Source organism: Anastrepha obliqua, unplaced genomic scaffold, assembly GCF_027943255.1.
Source record: "Anastrepha obliqua isolate idAnaObli1 unplaced genomic scaffold, idAnaObli1_1.0 ptg000157l, whole genome shotgun sequence".
Taxonomy (NCBI): domain Eukaryota; kingdom Metazoa; phylum Arthropoda; class Insecta; order Diptera; family Tephritidae; genus Anastrepha; species Anastrepha obliqua.
Window position 1 is genome coordinate 17,501 of NW_026562247.1, and position 12,500 is coordinate 30,000.

The 12,500-nt window shown below is 29.9% G+C and overlaps 2 non-coding genes and 1 pseudogene across 2 annotated transcripts in view; all 3 read left to right on the forward strand.

Annotated features, from left to right (window-relative positions):
- Positions 1-7,262: 7,262 nt before the first annotated feature.
- Positions 7,263-9,253, forward strand: LOC129252192 (small subunit ribosomal RNA). Its single transcript, XR_008583305.1, has one exon. It is a non-coding gene; the product is annotated as a small subunit ribosomal RNA (ribosomal RNA).
- Positions 9,254-9,845: 592 nt separating this feature from the next.
- LOC129252190 (5.8S ribosomal RNA) lies at positions 9,846-10,026 on the forward strand (annotated as a pseudogene).
- A 442-nt stretch (positions 10,027-10,468) lies between these two features.
- The window catches only part of LOC129252188 (large subunit ribosomal RNA), a 3,987-nt gene continuing 1,955 nt past the window's right edge, over positions 10,469-12,500 (forward strand). Inside the window, exon 1 of the ribosomal RNA XR_008583303.1 lies at positions 10,469-12,500. This exon is cut by the window's right edge and continues 1,955 nt beyond it. This is a non-coding gene — a ribosomal RNA (large subunit ribosomal RNA).

The window sequence follows — 12,500 nt, forward strand, 5'->3', positions numbered from 1 at the left end:
GACATTTCAAATCAAACTGAAATGTATTGAAATGAATTTTCCCCATACATTTTTGACAATGTGAGGTGTGCATGGCAAAAAACACCACGGTGAAGGCATGTGAAATGATATGAAAATATCAAAAGTTAACTAACCAATGATATTGAAGCATATAAATCGAATCATAACTATATGAAACTCGAATTTAAGCCATATTAAACTGGTAATATTGTGATTTTATGCCTGGTTTTCCATACGTTAGTTTAAATAGAAAAAATTTTCGAATATATATACATATATGAAGAATCTATATTCTAATACTAACATGTTATGGAATATAACCTTGGCATATTGGCACTAAAATATATAATAAAGACATTTCAAATCAAACTGAAATGTATTGAAATGAATTTTTCCCATACATTTTTGACAATGTGAGGTGTGCATGGCAAAAAACACTCACGGTGAAGGCATGTGAAATAATATGAAAATATCAAAAGTTAACTAACCAATGATATTGAAGCATATAAATCGAATCATAACTATATGAAACTCGAATTTAAGCCATATTAAACTGGTAATATTGTGATTTTATGCCTGGTTTTCCATACGTTAGTTTAAATAGAAAAAATTTTCGAATATATATACATATATGAAGAATCTATATTCTAATACTAACATGTTATGGAATATAACCTTGGCATATTGGCACTAAAATATATAATAAAGACATTTCAAATCAAACTGAAATGTATTGAAATGAATTTTTCCCATACATTTTTGACAATGTGAGGTGTGCATGGCAAAAAACACTCACGGTGAAGGCATGTGATATAATATGAAAATATCAAAAGTTAACTAACCAATGATATTGAAACATATAAATCGAATCATAACTATATGAAACTCGAATTTGAGCCATATTAAACTGGTAATATTGTGATTTTATGCCTGGTTTTCCATACGTTAGTTTAAATAGAGAGTTATGGAATATAACCTTGGCATATTGGCACTAAAATATATAATAAAGACATTTCAAATCAAACTGAAATGTATTGAAATGAATTTTTCCCATACATTTTTGACAATGTGAGGTGTGCATGGCAAAAAACACTCACGGTGAAGGCATGTGAAATAATATGAAAATATCAAAAGTTAACTAACCAATGATATTGAAGCATATAAATCGAATCATAACTATATGAAACTCGAATTTAAGCCATATTAAACTGGTAATATTGTGATTTTATGCCTGGTTTTCCATACGTTAGTTTAAATAGAAAAAATTTTCGAATATATATACATATATGAAGAATCTATATTCTAATACTAACATGTTATGGAATATAACCTTGGCATATTGGCACTAAAATATATAATAAAGACATTTCAAATCAAACTGAAATGTATTGAAATGAATTTTTCCCATACATTTTTGACAATGTGAGGTGTGCATGGCAAAAAACACTCACGGTGAAGGCATGTGATATAATATGAAAATATCAAAAGTTAACTAACCAATGATATTGAAACATATAAATCGAATCATAACTATATGAAACTCGAATTTGAGCCATATTAAACTGGTAATATTGTGATTTTATGCCTGGTTTTCCATACGTTAGTTTAAATAGAGAGTTATGGAATATAACCTTGGCATATTGGCACTAAAATATATAATAAAGACATTTCAAATCAAACTGAAATGTATTGAAATGAATTTTTCCCATACATTTTTGACAATGTGAGGTGTGCATGGCAAAAAACACTCACGGTGAAGGCATGTGATATAATATGAAAATATCAAAAGTTAACTAACCAATGATATTGAAACATATAAATCGAATCATAACTATATGAAACTCGAATTTGAGCCATATTAAACTGGTAATATTGTGATTTTATTCCTGGTTTTCCATACGTTAGTTTAAATAGAGAGTTATGGAATATAACCTTGGCATATTGGCACTAAAATATATAATAAAGACATTTCAAATCAAACTGAAATGTATTGAAATGAATTTTTCCCATACATTTTTGACAATGTGAGGTGTGCATGGCAAAAAACACTCACGGTGAAGGCATGTGATATAATATGAAAATATCAAAAGTTAACTAACCAATGATATTGAAGCATATAAATCGAATCATAACTATATGAAACTCGAATTTGAGCCATATTAAACTGGTAATATTGTGATTTTATGCCTGGTTTTCCATACGTTAGTTTAAATAGAGAGTTATGGAATATAACCTTGGCATATTGGCACTAAAATATATAATAAAGACATTTCAAATCAAACTGAAATGTATTGAAATGAATTTTTCCCATACATTTTTGACAATGTGAGGTGTGCATGGCAAAAAACACTCACGGTGAAGGCATGTGAAATAATATGAAAATATCAAAAGTTAACTAACCAATGATATTGAAGCATATAAATCGAAGCATAACTATATGAAACTCGAATTTAAGCCATATTAAACTGGTAATATTGTGATTTTATGCCTGGTTTTCCATACGTTAGTTTAAATAGAGAGTTATGGAATATAACCTTGGCATATTGGCACTAAAATATATAATAAAGACATTTCAAATCAAACTGAAATGTATTGAAATGAATTTTTCCCATACATTTTTGACAATGTGAGGTGTGCATGGCAAAAAACACTCACGGTGAAGGCATGTGATATAATATGAAAATATCAAAAGTTAACTAACCAATGATATTGAAGCATATAAATCGAATCATAACTATATGAAACTCGAATTTAAGCCATATTAAACTGGTAATATTGTGATTTTATGCCTGGTTTTCCATACGTTAGTTTAAATAGAAAAAATTTTCGAATATATATACATATATGAAGAATCTATATTCTAATACTAACATGTTATGGAATATAACCTTGGCATATTGGCACTAAAATATATAATAAAGACATTTCAAATCAAACTGAAATGTATTGAAATGAATTTTTCCCATACATTTTTGACAATGTGAGGTGTGCATGGCAAAAAACACTCACGGTGAAGGCATGTGAAATAATATGAAAATATCAAAAGTTAACTAACCAATGATATTGAAGCATATAAATCGAATCATAACTATATGAAACTCGAATTTAAGCCATATTAAACTGGTAATATTGTGATTTTATGCCTGGTTTTCCATACGTTAGTTTAAATAGAAAAAATTTTCGAATATATATACATATATGAAGAATCTATATTCTAATACTAACATGTTATGGAATATAACCTTGGCATATTGGCACTAAAATATATAATAAAGACATTTCAAATCAAACTGAAATGTATTGAAATGAATTTTTCCCATACATTTTTGACAATGTGAGGTGTGCATGGCAAAAAACACTCACGGTGAAGGCATGTGAAATAATATGAAAATATCAAAAGTTAACTAACCAATGATATTGAAGCATATAAATCGAATCATAACTATATGAAACTCGAATTTAAGCCATATTAAACTGGTAATATTGTGATTTTATGCCTGGTTTTCCATACGTTAGTTTAAATAGAAAAAATTTTCGAATATATATACATATATGAAGAATCTATATTCTAATACTAACATGTTATGGAATATAACCTTGGCATATTGGCACTAAAATATATAATAAAGACATTTCAAATCAAACTGAAATGTATTGAAATGAATTTTTCCCATACATTTTTGACAATGTGAGGTGTGCATGGCAAAAAACACTCACGGTGAAGGCATGTGATATAATATGAAAATATCAAAAGTTAACTAACCAATGATATTGAAACATATAAATCGAATCATAACTATATGAAACTCGAATTTGAGCCATATTAAACTGGTAATATTGTGATTTTATGCCTGGTTTTCCATACGTTAGTTTAAATAGAAAAAAATTCTCGAATATATATACATATATGAAGAATCTATATTCTATACTAACATTTTATGGAATATAACCTTGGCATATTGCCATTAAAATATATAATAAAGACATTTCAAATCAAACTGAAATGTATTGAAATGAATTTTTCCCATACATTTTTGACAATGTGAGGTGTGCATGGCAAAAAACACTCACGGTGAAGGCATGTGATATAATATGAAAATATCAAAAGTTAACTAACCAATGATATTGAAGCATATAAATCGAATCATAACTATATGAAACTCGAATTTGAGCCATATTAAACTGGTAATATTGTGATTTTATGCCTGGTTTTCCATACGTTAGTTTAAATAGAGAGTTATGGAATATAACCTTGGCATATTGGCACTAAAATATATAATAAAGACATTTCAAATCAAACTGAAATGTATTGAAATGAATTTTTCCCATACATTTTTGACAATGTGAGGTGTGCATGGCAAAAAACACTCACGGTGAAGGCATGTGAAATAATATGAAAATATCAAAAGTTAACTAACCAATGATATTGAAGCATATAAATCGAATCATAACTATATGAAACTCGAATTTAAGCCATATTAAACTGGTAATATTGTGATTTTATGCCTGGTTTTCCATACGTTAGTTTAAATAGAAAAAATTTTCGAATATATATACATATATGAAGAATCTATATTCTAATACTAACATGTTATGGAATATAACCTTGGCATATTGGCACTAAAATATATAATAAAGACATTTCAAATCAAACTGAAATGTATTGAAATGAATTTTTCCCATACATTTTTGACAATGTGAGGTGTGCATTGCAAAAAACACTCACGGTGAAGGCATGTGAAATAATATGAAAATATCAAAAGTTAACTAACCAATGATATTGAAGCATATAAATCGAATCATAACTATATGAAACTCGAATTTAAGCCATATTAAACTGGTAATATTGTGATTTTATGCCTGGTTTTCCATACGTTAGTTTAAATAGAAAAAATTTTCGAATATATATACATATATGAAGAATCTATATTCTAATACTAACATGTTATGGAATATAACCTTGGCATATTGGCACTAAAATATATAATAAAGACATTTCAAATCAAACTGAAATGTATTGAAATGAATTTTTCCCATACATTTTTGACAATGTGAGGTGTGCATGGCAAAAAACACTCACGGTGAAGGCATGTGAAATAATATGAAAATATCAAAAGTTAACTAACCAATGATATTGAAGCATATAAATCGAATCATAACTATATGAAACTCGAATTTAAGCCATATTAAACTGGTAATATTGTGATTTTATGCCTGGTTTTCCATACGTTAGTTTAAATAGAAAAAATTTTCGAATATATATACATATATGAAGAATCTATATTCTAATACTAACATGTTATGGAATATAACCTTGGCATATTGGCACTAAAATATATAATAAAGACATTTCAAATCAAACTGAAATGTATTGAAATGAATTTTTCCCATACATTTTTGACAATGTGAGGTGTGCATGGCAAAAAACACTCACGGTGAAGGCATGTGATATAATATGAAAATATCAAAAGTTAACTAACCAATGATATTGAAACATATAAATCGAATCATAACTATATGAAACTCGAATTTGAGCCATATTAAACTGGTAATATTGTGATTTTATGCCTGGTTTTCCATACGTTAGTTTAAATAGAAAAAATTTTCGAATATATATACATATATGAAGAATCTATATTCTAATACTAACATGTTATGGAATATAACCTTGGCATATTGGCACTAAAATATATAATAAAGACATTTCAAATCAAACTGAAATGTATTGAAATGAATTTTTCCCATACATTTTTGACAATGTGAGGTGTGCATGGCAAAAAACACTCACGGTGAAGGCATGTGATATAATATGAAAATATCAAAAGTTAACTAACCAATGATATTGAAACATATAAATCGAATCATAACTATATGAAACTCGAATTTGAGCCATATTAAACTGGTAATATTGTGATTTTATGCCTGGTTTTCCATACGTTAGTTTAAATAGAAAAAAATTCTCGAATATATATACATATATGAAGAATCTATATTCTATACTAACATTTTATGGAATATAACCTTGGCATATTGCCATTAAAATATATAATAAAGACATTTCAAATCAAACTGAAATGTATTGAAATGAATTTTTCCCATACATTTTTGACAATGTGAGGTGTGCATGGCAAAAAACACTCACGGTGAAGGCATGTGATATAATATGAAAATATCAAAAGTTAACTAACCAATGATATTGAAGCATATAAATCGAATCATAACTATATGAAACTCGAATTTGAGCCATATTAAACTGGTAATATTGTGATTTTATGCCTGGTTTTCCATACGTTAGTTTAAATAGAGAGTTATGGAATATAACCTTGGCATATTGGCACTAAAATATATAATAAAGACATTTCAAATCAAACTGAAATGTATTGAAATGAATTTTTCCCATACATTTTTGACAATGTGAGGTGTGCATGGCAAAAAACACTCACGGTGAAGGCATGTGATATAATATGAAAATATCAAAAGTTAACTAACCAATGATATTGAAGCATATAAATCGAATCATAACTATATGAAACTCGAATTTGAGCCATATTAAACTGGTAATATTATGATTTTATTCCTGGTTTTCCATACGTTAGTTTAAATAGAAAAAATTTTCGAATATATATACATATATGAAGAATCTATATTCTATACTAACATGTTATGGCATATTGGTGTTATTGTATTTTATTCCTGGTTTTCTATAGTTAGTTTAAATAGAAATAAATTTTTGAATTCAAAATTTTATATTCTATACTAGCATTACATAGAAATTATCCTCAACTGTTTGTTTCTTGTATAAATACAGGAAATTAAACAGATGATGAAGAGAAAAAAATAAGAAAAACAAAAATTTATAAGAAAAATTAAATTTTAAACAAAGGAAAAGAGGAGAAAATTTTTTCAATCATATATATTTATGATTAAAAAATAGAATTATGAAATTATTAATTTCAATTCAAAGAGAAAAATTATGTAATATATGAAATTATTACATTAAAAATGCATTTGAAAAAAAAGTAAAATGTTATTAAGAATGATAAATTATTTGAAAATTGGCAAATATTAAGAAGAAATATCGTTCTTATATTTTTATATAAAATATATAATATAGAGAACGAAAATTCTTTTTCATAAAAAACGGTTTTTGAATTTTGATAAGAAAAGCTAAAGGGGGGTCGCCCCTTTACTTTTTATATACACCGTAATTTATGAAATTTTCAAATATGAAAAACAAAGAAAAATATATAAATACAAATATTATTCTGGTTGATCCTGCCAGTAGTTATATGCTTGTCTCAAAGATTAAGCCATGCATGTCTAAGTACAAACAAATTAAAAGTGAAACCGCAAAAGGCTCATTATATCAGTTATGGTTCCATAGATCGTTAACAGTTACTTGGATAACTGTGGTAATTCTAGAGCTAATACATGCAATATAAACACGGACCTTATGGAACGTGTGCTTTTATTAGACTAAAACCAAGCGATCATTTGATCGTTAAATTGGTTGAACTCTAGATAACTTGCAGATCGTATGGTCCCGTACCGACGACAGATCTTTCAAATGTCTGCCCTATCAACTTTTGATGGTAGTATCTAGGACTACCATGGTTGCAACGGGTAACGGGGAATCAGGGTTCGATTCCGGAGAGGGAGCCTGAGAAACGGCTACCACATCTAAGGAAGGCAGCAGGCGCGTAAATTACCCACTCCCAGTTCGGGGAGGTAGTGACGAAAAATAACAATACAGGACTCATATCCGAGGCCCTGTAATTGGAATGAGTACACTTTAAATCCTTTAACAAGGACCTATTGGAGGGCAAGTCTGGTGCCAGCAGCCGCGGTAATTCCAGCTCCAATAGCGTATATTAAAGTTGTTGCGGTTAAAACGTTCGTAGTTGAATTTGTGCTTCATACGGGTAGTACAACTATATATTGTGGTATGTACATTACCTTATGTATGTAAGCGTATTACCGGTGGAGTTCTTATATATAATTAATACAATGTATTTTTTATATATTCCTCCTATTTAAACCTACTTCAGTGCTCTTCATCGAGTGTTGTTGTGGGCCGGTACAATTACTTTGAACAAATTAGAGTGCTTAAAGCAGGCTCCAAATGCCTGAATATTTTGTGCATGGAATAATGAAATAAGACCTCTGTTCTACTTTCATTGGTTTTTAGATCAAGAGGTAATGATTAATAGAAGCAGTTTGGGGGCATTAGTATTACGACGCGAGAGGTGAAATTCTTGGACCGTCGTAAGACTAACTTAAGCGAAAGCATTTGCCAAAGATGTTTTCATTAATCAAGAACGAAAGTTAGAGGTTCGAAGGCGATCAGATACCGCCCTAGTTCTAACCATAAACGATGCCAGCTAGCAATTGGGTGTAGCTACTACTATGGCTCTCTCAGTCGCTTCCCGGGAAACCAAAGCTTTTGGGCTCCGGGGGAAGTATGGTTGCAAAGCTGAAACTTAAAGGAATTGACGGAAGGGCACCACCAGGAGTGGAGCCTGCGGCTTAATTTGACTCAACACGGGAAAACTTACCAGGTCCGAACATAAGCGTGTAAGACAGATTGATAGCTCTTTCTCGAATCTATGGGTGGTGGTGCATGGCCGTTCTTAGTTCGTGGAGTGATTTGTCTGGTTAATTCCGATAACGAACGAGACTCAAATATATTAAATAGATGCTTTCAGGATTATGATGTTGAAACTTATATAGCCTTCTTTCATGCGTACATCTTGAATGTACAAGTGTTTGAATGTGTTTATATAAGTGGAGTCGTACCTGTTGGTTTGTCCCATTATAAGGACACTAGCTTCTTAAATGGACAAATTGCGTCTAGCAGTAACGAGATTGAGCAATAACAGGTCTGTGATGCCCTTAGATGTCCTGGGCTGCACGCGCGCTACAATGAAAGTATCAACGTGTATTTCCTAGACCGAGAGGTCCGGGTAAACCGCTGAACCACTTTCATGCTTGGGATTGTGAACTGAAACTGTTCACATGAACTTGGAATTCCCAGTAAGTGCGAGTTATTAACTCGCATTGATTAAGTCCCTGCCCTTTGTACATACCGCCCGTCGCTACTACCGATTGAATTATTTAGTGAGGTCTCCGGACGTGATCACTGTGACGCCTCGTGTGTCACGGTTGTTTCGCAAAAGTTGACCGAACTTGATTATTTAGAGGAAGTAAAAGTCGTAACAAGGTTTCCGTAGGTGAACCTGCGGAAGGATCATTATTGTGTTCCATATCCGTAAGAAAAACAAACAAACAAACAAACAAACAGACAAGCAAACAAACGAACAAAAAGAAAAAAAAAAAAAAAAAAAAAAAGAAAAAAAAAAAAAAATTTATATAATTATTTTGAATCCATAATTCTTTTTATTCTTTTTCATTCAATTTGTGATCCATCAATTATATCATATTAAATATAATATATGATGGTACATTTTGTAATGTTTTTTCTTATTTTTTTCTTTTAAAAACCTTTAAACATGAAAATAAAAAGTTGTACTTATTATTCATTTGATTGAATGATAAGTTAATTTGTTCACAATAACAAAAGTGGTATATATTTATTATATTATTATATATACATAAAATGATTAAAAAAATACAAAATAATTGAATCATAATAAATACCACCACTGTATTATTGTTGAACTAAGACATTCGCAACTTAATAAAAATGTTTAGAGTTAAATATATTTGATATATATTATTGAAAGAAAATCAATTTATATATTATTAATATTATTTAATTTTACTCTTTCAATTAATATATGCAAAAAAAAATTGACATTTGTTATAAATAAAAATAAATAAAAAAATACTCTAAGCGGTGGATCACTTGGCTCATGGGTCGATGAAGAACGCAGCAAACTGTGCGTCATCGTGTGAACTGCAGGACACATGAACATCGACATTTTGAACGCATATCGCAGTCCATGCTGTTATGTACATTAAATTCAATTTTAAAGTACTGCTTGGACTACATATGGTTGAGGGTTGTAAGACTATGCTAAATAAGTTGCTTATTCTTTTATAAAAATAATTGAATTTAAGCAAATGTGTATATTATTGGATTTTAAATAATTCATAATATTAATAGCAAAAAAAATAAAGATATATAATGAATTTTATTTATTATATATTCTTTAAAAAAAAAATCCTCTCAAATAAAATGAAATGATGAAAATATTGAATCTAAGTATTCTTTACAAAAAATTTTCATATTATTTATATATATATATAAAATAATAATTTATATATGTAATTAAAAGGAGGAATGTCTAGCATAAAAATTAAATTTTTTATTCTAGGATTGCCTCATTTTACATTATTATTATTTTTATATATTTACAATATATAAAAGGAGAAAAGAAAAATAGAGATGAAAAGATGATATAATTTTTTTATTAAATTGTGAGAAGATAAAAAAAGAATATTAAAACAACCTCAACTCATATGGGATTACCCCCTGAATTTAAGCATATTAATGAGGGGAGGAAAAGAAACTAACAAGGATTTTCTTAGTAGCGGCGAGCGAAAAGAAAATAGTTCAGCACTAAGTCACTTTGTCTATATGTCAAATGTGAGATGCAGTGTATGGAATATCTTAATATCTAGTATGAGAAATTAACGATTTAAGTCCTTCTTAAATGAGGCCATTTACCCATAGAGGGTGCCAGGCCCGTATAACGTTAATGATTACTAGAAAGATATTTCCAAAGAGTCGTGTTGCTTGATAGTGCAGCACTAAGTGGGTGGTAAACTCCATCTAAAACTAAATATAACCATGAGACCGATAGTAAACAAGTACCGTGAGGGAAAGTTGAAAAGAACTCTGAATAGAGAGTTAAATAGTACGTGAAACTGCTTAGAGGTTAAGCCCGATGAACCTGAATATCCATTATGAAAAATTCATCATTAAATAATTAAAAAAATAATGTGCATTTTTTTCATATAAGGACATTGTAATCTATTAACATAATAAAGTATTTATCAAAAGATCATTGGTGATATTAAGTTTATTTAAATTAATTTGCTTTTTAAGCATATTAACATAAAATAAATACTAATGATTTGATAAAGTGTTGATAGATTTTATTATATATAATGCTAAAATTCATTTTTTGAATTTTACAAAAAATTTAATATCTATGATATTAATATTTATTTGTATGCATTTATATGATTAACAATGCGAAAGATTCAGGATACCTTCGGGACCCGTCTTGAAACACGGACCAAGGAGTCTAACATATGTGCAAGTCATTGAGTTATATTAAACTTAATGGCATAATTAACTTAACTTAAATATAATGGGATTAATTTTTAGTCTATTTTTTAATAAATAGTCAATTAATTCAATCCCGGGGCGTTCCATATAGTTATGTATAATGATAATTTATTATTATTTATACCTCTAACTGGAGCGTACCTTGAGCATATATGCTGTGACCCGAAAGATGGTGAACTATACTTGATCAGGTTGAAGTCAGGGGAAACCCTGATGGAAGACCGAAACAGTTCTGACGTGCAAATCGATTGTCAGAATTGAGTATAGGGGCGAAAGACCAATCGAACCATCTAGTAGCTGGTTCCCTCCGAAGTTTCCCTCAGGATAGCTGGTGCATTTAAAAATTATATAAAATAATCTTATCTGGTAAAGCGAATGATTAGAGGCCTTAGGGTCGAAACGATTTTAACCTATTCTCAAACTTTAAATGGGTAAGAACCTCACCTTTCTTGATATGAAGGTTGAGGTTATGATATAATGTGCCCAGTGGGCCACTTTTGGTAAGCAGAACTGGCGCTGTGGGATGAACCAAACGTAATGTTACGGTGCCTAAATTAACAACTCATGCAGATACCATGAAAGGCGTTGGTTGCTTAAAACAGCAGGACGGTGGACATGGAAGTCGTAATCCGCTAAGGAGTGTGTAACAACTCACCTGCCGAAGCAACTAGCCCTTAAAATGGATGGCGCTTAAGTTGTATACCTATACATTACCGCTAAAGTAGATGATTTATAAAACAATTTCGATTGATTTATAAATTTTGAAACTTTAGTGAGTAGGAGGGTACAATAGTGTGCTTAGAAGTGTTTGGCGTAAGCCTGCATGGAGCCGCTATTGGTACAGATCTTGGTGGTAGTAGCAAATAATCGAATGAGACCTTGGAGGACTGAAGTGGAGAAGGGTTTCGTGTGAACAGTGGTTGATCACGAGTTAGTCGGTCCTAAGTTCAAGGCGAAAGCCGAAAATTTTCAAGTTTTTAATAAAAAAAAAATATTAATAAAAATATATTTAAAAATAATTAAAATACTTGAATTATTTTGAACGAAAGGGAATACGGTTCCAATTCCGTAACCTGTTGAGTATCCGTTTGTTATTAAAAATGGGCCTTGTGCTCATCCTGGCAACAGGAACGACCATAAAGAAGCCGTCGAGAGATATCGGAAGAGTTTTCTTTTCTGTTTT